The sequence below is a fragment of the Oryx dammah genome, unplaced genomic scaffold, assembly GCF_014754425.2.
Source record: "Oryx dammah isolate SB20612 unplaced genomic scaffold, SCBI_Odam_1.1 HiC_scaffold_2, whole genome shotgun sequence".
Taxonomy (NCBI): domain Eukaryota; kingdom Metazoa; phylum Chordata; class Mammalia; order Artiodactyla; family Bovidae; genus Oryx; species Oryx dammah.
The window spans coordinates 53,590,706-53,599,590 of NW_024070186.1; positions in this window are offsets into that span (position 1 = coordinate 53,590,706).

The window sequence follows — 8,885 nt, forward strand, 5'->3', positions numbered from 1 at the left end:
TTGGGGGCAGGAGGAGAAGGGGACGACAGAGGATGGGATGGCTGGATGGCATCAGTGAATCGATGGACATGAATCTGAGTGAACTCCAGGAGTTGGTGATGGACAGGGAGGCCTGGCGTGCTGTGATTCATGGGGTCGCAAAGAGTCGGACACGACTGAGCGACTGAACTGAACTGAGAGTAGAAATCTCCACACAGAAACCACCAAAGGAATCAGTATCAGAGTAGGAAACCTGAACTGTAATTGGCAATTGCTGGAGGCTCAAACTGGTCAAACTTGACAGTTAACAACACTTGTGGAACCCAGACAGAGAGGTGCTCTTACACTTGTGTGAGTTCATCTGTAGGAGCTCTTCCAGGTTCTTACAGTGATGATCAGAAAAAAATCCCTCCAGTTTTTGGTAGGGAGAGAAGAAAATAACCAATTTGAAATATGCCATGGCATTGTGTTCTTGTTAACAAGGTCTACCCTCAAGCAAAACTATCTTATCAACACCTAACTTACTGAGGTTTTATCAGAGCCTAACCAACCTGGGAAAAAGGAAATACCAAACTGTAGGCCCCTCTAGCATGTATCATCTAAAGTGGTGAGGGGAAGAAGATAATAAATTGAGAAGCACTAGTAAAGTTCACAGTTCAGGGGACAGGCTAATCAAATTGCAGAGAAACTACTCATACAACTACAGAATACTTCCTCTCCCCTTACATCTTATAACAACATTAATAAAGGCCAATTTACTGAAGTTCCTTTAAGCCAGTATATCATATCAATGTTTCAACAAAAAAATATAAGACATAATAAAAGGCATAAAGCACAATTTGAAGAGACATAGCAAGCATCAGAAACAGACCCAGATATGATAACAACTATCATTAATATGCTGAAGGCTCTAATGAAAAAAAAATAAGACAACCTGAGAGAACACATGGGACGTGTAAATCAGAGAAATAGAAATTCTAAGAAAGACTTGAAGGAAATACTGAATAATAAAATGCTATAATAGAAATGAAGAATGCCTTTCAAGGACTCATTAGCAGACTGGACATGGCTAAGGAAAGAATCTCTGAGCTTGAGGATGTAAAAAAGTAGAAATTCTTCAGCTGATAAGCAAGTAGAACAACAACAAAAGAACAGAATATTCCAGAACTTTGGGACAGCTACAGAAAGTATAACATACATTCCTTTCTGGGAACACCAGAAGGAGAAAAAAGAAAGGAACAGAGGCAATATTTGAAAGAAGAATGACTATTTTCCCCAAATTAATGTCAGACACTAAAGCACATATCCAAGAATCTCAAAGAATATCATGTAGGATGAGTGAGTGAGTGAGTGAAGTCACTCAGTCGTGTCCGACTCTTTGCAACCCCATGAACTGTAGCCTACCAGGCTCCTCCATCCATGGGATTCTCCAGGCAAGAGTACTGGAGTGGGTTGCCATTTCCTTCTGCAGGGGATCTTCCCAGCCCAGGGATCAAGCCCAGGTCTCCCGCATTGTGGGCAGATGCTTTCAAAATAACTACACCTGTGCATATTATATTCAAACTGCAAATAAAGAAAAATAAAGATTTTTTTTTTTTCCAATCTTGAAAGAAACCGAAGGGAGGAAGTAAGTGTCTTATCTATAGAAAAGCAAAGAGAAAAATTCAGTTTCTCCTCAGAAAACATGCAAGGAAGAAGAGTGAAATATTTTAAGTGTTGCTGCTAAGTCACTTCAGTCGTGTCTGACTCTGTGTGACCCCATAGACGGCAGCCCACCAGGCTCCTCCACCCCTGCGACTCTCCAGGCAAGAACACTGGAGTGGGTTGCCATTTCCTTCTCCTATGCATGAAAGTGAAAAGTGAAAGGGAAGTCGCTCAGTCCTGTCCAACTCTTAGCGACCACATGGACTGCAGCCTACCAGGCTCCTTCATCCATGGGATTTTCTAGGCAAGAGTACTGGAGTGGGGTGCCATTGCCTTCTCCGAAAGAATAATGAATCTGGAATTCTGTGTCATCTGAAATTTTCCTTTTAAAATAAAGGATAAAGAAATATCTTCTCAAGTAGGAATTAAAGGAATTTATTTCCAGTAGACCTGCCTTGGAAGAAATGTTAAAATTTCTTCAGATAAAGGAAAACTACATATAAGAAACTTAAATTTAGACAAAGAAAGATCATTAAGGATTAAATAGTGTAACTAAAATACAAAATATTATTTTTTCTTATTGGATTTAATAGATTTTTAAACATAATATCACAATGTATGCAATAATTATAGTTTATGTGTAAGTGAATAAAATAACAGAAATGATGTAATTGATGGGAAGAAGGAATTAGGAATATTTTGTTATTATAATGAAAGTCATTCAGTCATGTCCCACTCTTTGTGACTCCATGGTCACATACAGTCCATGGAATTCTCCAGGCCAAAAATTGGAGAGGGTAGCCATTTTCTTCTCAAGGGGATCTTCCCAATGCAGGGATCAAGTCTATGTTGCCCACATTGCAGGAAGATTCTTTATTAGCTGAGCCACCAGGAAAGCCCCAGAAGGTATTTACCGTACATGTGAAGAGTTATAGTGTTATTTGAAAGTACACATGGATTAGCTATAATGTATGTTGCAAACGTAAGGGCAATCACCAAAAAAAAAAAAAAAAAAAAGGCCAGGGGGGAAAAGAGGCTGGGAGAGAAAGAAGTGTAACTAACATGGTAAGAAAGGAAATAAATTGAATCATATGAAATGTTGAGTTAAAACCATAAAAGGCAAAACATAGAAGACAAGAATAAAAATAAACAGCATAAGCAACAAATAGAAAATGATAACAAAATGGATGATATCAATTCAACTGGATCAGTAACTACTTAGTCTAAATGAACCACTTAAAAGAGATTCCCAAAATGGATCAAAAATCAAAACCTAACTAGAATAATCCCAAAGAAAGAATTCCCAATCCCAAAGAAAGGCAATGCCAAAGAATGTTCACACTACCGCACAATTGCACTCATCTCACACACTAGCAAACTAATGCTCAAAATTCTCCAAGCCAAGCTTCAACAGTACATGGACTGTGAACTTCCAGATATTCAAGCTGAATTTAGAAAAGGAAGAGGCACCAAAGATCAAATTGCCAACATCCATTGGATCATCAAAAAAACAAGAGTTCCAGGAAAACATCTACTTCTGCTTCATTGACTATGCTAAAGCTTTTAACTGTGTGGATCACAGCAAACTGGGGAAAATTCTTAAAGAGATGGGAATAACAGAACACCTTACCTACCTCCTGACAAATCTGTAGGCAGGTCAAGAAGCAGCAGTGGAACCAAACATGGAACAACAAATTGACTCCAAATAGGGAAAGGAGTACATCAAGGCTGTATATTTAACCCTGCTTATTTAACTTATATGCAGAGTGTATCACATGAAATGCCAGGCTTGATGAAGTACAAGCTGGAATCAAGATTTCCGGAAGAAATGTCAATAGTCTCAGATACACAGATGACACCACCCTTATGGCAGAAAGTGAACTAAACAGCCTCTTGATGAAAGTGAAATAGGAAAGGAAAATATTGGCTTAAAACTCAACATTCAGAAAACTAAGATCATGCCATCTGGTCCCATCACTTCATGGCAAATAGATGGAGAAACAGTGGAAACAGTAACAGACTTATTTTGGGGGGCTTCAAAATCACTGCAGGTGGTGATTGCAGCCATGAAATTAAAAGATGCTTACTCCTCCGATGAAAAGTTATGACCAACCTAGACAACATATTAAAAAGCAGAGACATTATTTTGCCAAAAATGGTGAATTTTTATTCCTAATTATATAAAAATGTAGAGTAATATTATTTTAAAAAATAGTACAACTAATTGTTTTTATTAAAGAAATATATTCTTCCTTTCTGTTGTTCTCTCTCTAAGAGCATGCAGTGGAGTTTTAAGCATCATCAGTCAAAATGTAGTTTTGGCCTTAGATATGGACAGACTAGTTTCCAACACTAGACTTGGAAACCAGTTGTTCTTTTGGCCTAAGCTCTTGTGGTCCTTATCAGTTCTGCTTTCATATTTGTTATCTTTATGTTTAGACAGTGCTCAATGAATTACCTTAGCTTCCATTGGATGAATATTATTACACTTGTATCATGCCTTTCAAAAAACTACAGGCTCAGGGTTTCATTCTCAATTTTTTCTATCAGATCAACTTATCCTACTCCACTTGGCATATAGCAAGCCCATAAGCTCTAATTCCAGTGTCTATAGCCCACTGCTGCCTGGTCCTCAGGGCCTAATTCTCTTGCTGAGTTCCAGGGAAACAGAACAAAACATCATCTGTGCCCTCACATTATTCTCATTTATCTAGTGAACTTACCTCAACACCCTAAGAAATAGCTTAAATTTATATTTTATTTCTTTGCTTTCATACCTCTCATAAAATATTTCTTCTATACTAAGGAGTAGGGATTGAATATCTTCCTGTTTCTAGTTTCTTCCTTCCCAATTTTAGGTTATTTTATCTAAATATTAGGTGAAGTTCACTTATTTGAGTACTCTGGATTTGATTGTTAATAAATCATGTTAGTAATTTAGTTCAGTTCAGTCACTCAGTCATGTCTGACTCTTTGTGACCGTATGGACTGCAGCACACCAGGCCTTCCTGTCCATTACCAACTCCTATAGTTTACTCAAACTCATGTTCATTGAGTCAGTGATGCCATCCAACCATCTCATCCTCTGTCATCCCCTTCTTCTCCCACCTTGAATCTTTCCCAGCATCATGGTCTTTTCAAATGAGTCAGTTTTTCACATCAGGTGGACAAAGTGTTGGAATTTCAGCTTCAACATCAGTCCTTCCAATGAATATTCAGGACTGATTTGCTTAAGGGTGGACTGGTTGGATCTCCTTGCAGTCCAAGGGACTCTCAAGAGTCTTCACCAACACCACAGTTCAAAAGCATCAATTTTTCGGTGCTCAGCTTTCTTTCTTTATAGTCCAACTCTCATATTCAATAATGACTACTGGAAAAACTATAGCCTTGACTAGACGGACATCTGTTGGTAAAGTAATGTCTGTGCTTTTTAATATGCTGTCTAGGTTGGTCATAGCTTTTCTTCTAAGGAGTAAGCATCTTTTAATTTCATGGATGCAGTCACTATCTGCAGTGATTTTGGAGCCCAGAAAAGTAAAACCACTGTTTCCACTGTTTCCCCATCTATTTGCCATGAAGTGATGGGACCAGATGCCATGATCTTAGTTTTCTGAATGTTGAGCTTTAAGCCAAAATTTTCACTCTCCTCTTTCACTTTTATCAGTAAGATATTTAGTTCTTCTTGGTTTTCTGCCATAAGGGTGGTTTCATCTATACATCTGAGGTTATTGATATTTCTCCCAGCAGTCTTGATTCCAGCTTGTGCTCTATCTAGTCCAGCATTTCTCATGGTTTACTCTGCATATAAGTTAAACGAGCATTTAGAAACAAATCCTATTCCTGGCAGGGACACTCAGAGGGCCAAAACACAACTTGTGCACACCAGGACCCAGGCACCACACAGAGACTGAGACAGAACTGTTTAAGCATCTCCTGTGGAAGTACTGGTCACCAGTGGACTGCCACAGGGACAGGGGCTCTGGGTGCAGCAGACTTGGGTATGGCATAAGCCCTCTTGAAAGAGATTGCCATTAACCCCACAATAGAATTGTCAGAACTTACACAGGACAGGGAAATAGACTCTTGGAGGGTATAAACAGAAACTTGTGTGCACCAGGATCCGGGAGAAAGGAGCAATGACCCAAGAAAAGACAGACCCAGACTTGCCCGGGAGTGTCTAGGAGTCTCCAGTGGAGGCATGGGTCAGTGGTGGCCTGCTGCAGGGTTGGGGGCAGTAAGTGTAGCAGTACATGCATGCAATCTTTTCAAGGTCACTATTACCTTCATTACCTCCACCATAGTTTCAGTACAATTCATTCACTCAGTCGTGTCTGACTTTTTGCGACTCCATGAATTGCAGCACACCAGGCCTCCCTGTCCATCACCAACTCTCAGGGTTCACTCAAATTTACATCCATCGAGTCGGTAATGCCATCCATCCTTTCCTCCTGCCCCCAATCCTTCCAAGCATCAGAGTCTTTTCCAATGAGTCAACTCTTCGCATGAGGTGGCCAAAGTACTGGAGTTTCAGCTTCAGCATCATTCCTTCCAAAGAACACCCAGGGCTGATATCCTTTAGAATGGACTGGTTGGATCTCCTTGCAGTCCAACCGACTCTCAAGAGTCTTCTCCAACACCACAGTTCAAAAGCATCAATTCTTTGGTGCTCAGCTTTCTTCACAATCCAACTCTCACATCCATACATGGCCACTGGAAAAACCATAGCCTTGATTAGATGGACCTTTGTTGGCAAAGTAATATCTCTGCTTTTCAATATGCTATCAAGGTTGGTCATAACTTTCCTTCCAAGGAGTAAACGTCTTTTAATTTCATGGCTGCAGTCACCATCTGCAGTGATTTTGGAGCCCCCAAAAATAAACTCTGACATGGTTTCCACTGTTTCCCCATCTATTTGCCATGAAGTGATGGGACCAGGTGCCATGATCTTCGTTTTGTGAATGTTCAGCTCTAAGCCAACTTTTTCACTCTCCTCTTTCACTTTCATCAAGAGGCTTTTTAGTTCCTCTTCACTTTTTGCCATAAGGGTGGTGTCTTCTGCATATCTGAGGTTATTGATATTTCTCCCAGCAATCTTGATTTCAGCTTGTGCTTCTTCCAGTCCAGCGTTTCTCATGATGTACTCTGCACAGAAGTTAAATAAGCTGGTGACAGTATACAGCCTTGACTTACTCCGTTTCCTATTTGGAACCAGCCTGTTGTTCCATGTCCAGTTCTAACTGTTGCTTCCTAACCCGCATATAAGTTTCTCAAGAGGCATGTCAGGTGGTCTGGTATTCTCATCTCTTTAAGAATTTTCCATAGTTTATTGTGATCCACACAGTCAAAGGCTTTGCCATAGTCAAGAAAGCAGAAATAGATGTTCTTCTGGAACTGTCTTGTTTTTCCATGATCCAGCAGATGTTGGCAATTCAATCTGTGATTCCTCTGCCTTTTCTAAAACCAACTTGAGCATCTGAAAGTTCACGGTTCATGTATTGCTGAAGCATGGCTTGGAGAATTTTAAGCATTACTTTACTAGTGTGTGAGATGAGTGCAATTGTGCAGTAGTTTGAGCATTCTTTGGCATTACCTTTCTTAGGGATTGCAATGAAAACTGACCTTTTCCTCTCCTGTGGCCACTGCTGAGTTTTCCAAACTTGCTGGCATATTGAATGCATGCAGCACTTTCACAGCATCATCTTTCAGGATTTGAAATAGCTCAACTGGAATTCCATCACCTCCACTAGCTTTGTTTGTAGTGATGCTTTCTAATACCCACTTGACTTCACATTCCAGGATGTCTGGCTCTAGGTGAGTGATCACACCATTGTGATTTTTTTGAGTCATGAAGATATTTTTTTGTGCAGTTCTTCTGTGTATTCTTGCCAACTCTTCTTAATATCTTCTGCTTCTGTTAGATCCATACCATTTCTGTCCTTTATCAAGCCCATCTTTGCATGAAATGTTCCTTTGGTGTCTCTAATTTTCTTGAAGAGATCTCTAGTCTTTCTGATTCTGTTGTTTTCCTCTATTTCTTTGCATTCATCACTGAGGAAGGCTTTCTTATCTCTTCTTGCTATTCTTTGGAACTCTACATTCAGATGCTTATATCTTTCCTTTTCTCCTTTGCTTTTCACTTCTCTTTTTTTTCACAGCTATTTTTAAGGCCTCCCCAGACAGACATTTTGCTTTGTTGCATTTCTTTTCCATGGACATGGTCTTGATCCCTGTCTCCTGTACAATGCCACGAACCTCCATCCATAGTTCATCAGGTACTCTATCAGATCTAGTCCCTTAAATCTATTTCTCACTTCCACTGTATAATTATAAGGGATTTGATTTAGGTCATACCTGAATGGTCTAGTGGTTTTCCCTACTTTTGTCAATTTAAGTCTGAATTTGGCTATAAGGAGCTCATGATCTGAGCCACAGTCAGCTCCTGGTCTTGTTTTTGCTGACTCTATAGAGCTTCTCCATCTTTGGCTGCAAAGAATAGAATCAATCTGATTTTGGTGTTGACCATCTGATGATGTCATGTGTAGAGTCTTCTCTTGTGTTGTTGGAAGAGGGTGTTTGCTATGACCAGTGCATTCTCTTGGCAAAACTGTATTAGCCTTTGCCCTGCTTCATTCTGTATTTCAAGGCCAAATTTGCCTGTTACTCCAGGTGTTTCTTGACTTCCTACTTTTACATTCCAGTCCCCTATAATGAAAAGGACATCTTTTCGGGGTTTTAGTTCTAAAAGGTCTTGTATGTCTTCATAGAACCGTCCAACTTTAGCTTCTTCTGCATTACTGGTTGAGGCATAGACTTGGATTACTGTGATATTTTAATGGTTTGCCTTGGAAACGAACAGAGATCATTCTGTCATTTTTGAGATTGCATCCAAGTACTGCATTTTGAACTCTTGTTAACTATGATGGCTAACTCATTTCTTCTAAGGATTCCTGCCTGCAGTAGTAGATATAATGGTCATCTGAGTTAAATTCACCCATTCCCGTCCATTTTAGTTCGCTGATTTCTAGAATGTCAACATTAACTCTTGCCATCTCCTGTTTTACCACTTTCAATTTGCCTTGATTCATGGACCTAACATTCCAGGTTCCTATGCAATATTGCTCATTACAGCATCGGGCCTCACTTCTACCACTAGTCACTTCTACAACTGGGTATTGTTTTTGCTTTGGTTCCATCCCTTCATTCTCTCTGGAGTTATTTCTCCACTGATCTCCAGTAGCATATTGGGCACCTACTGACCTGGG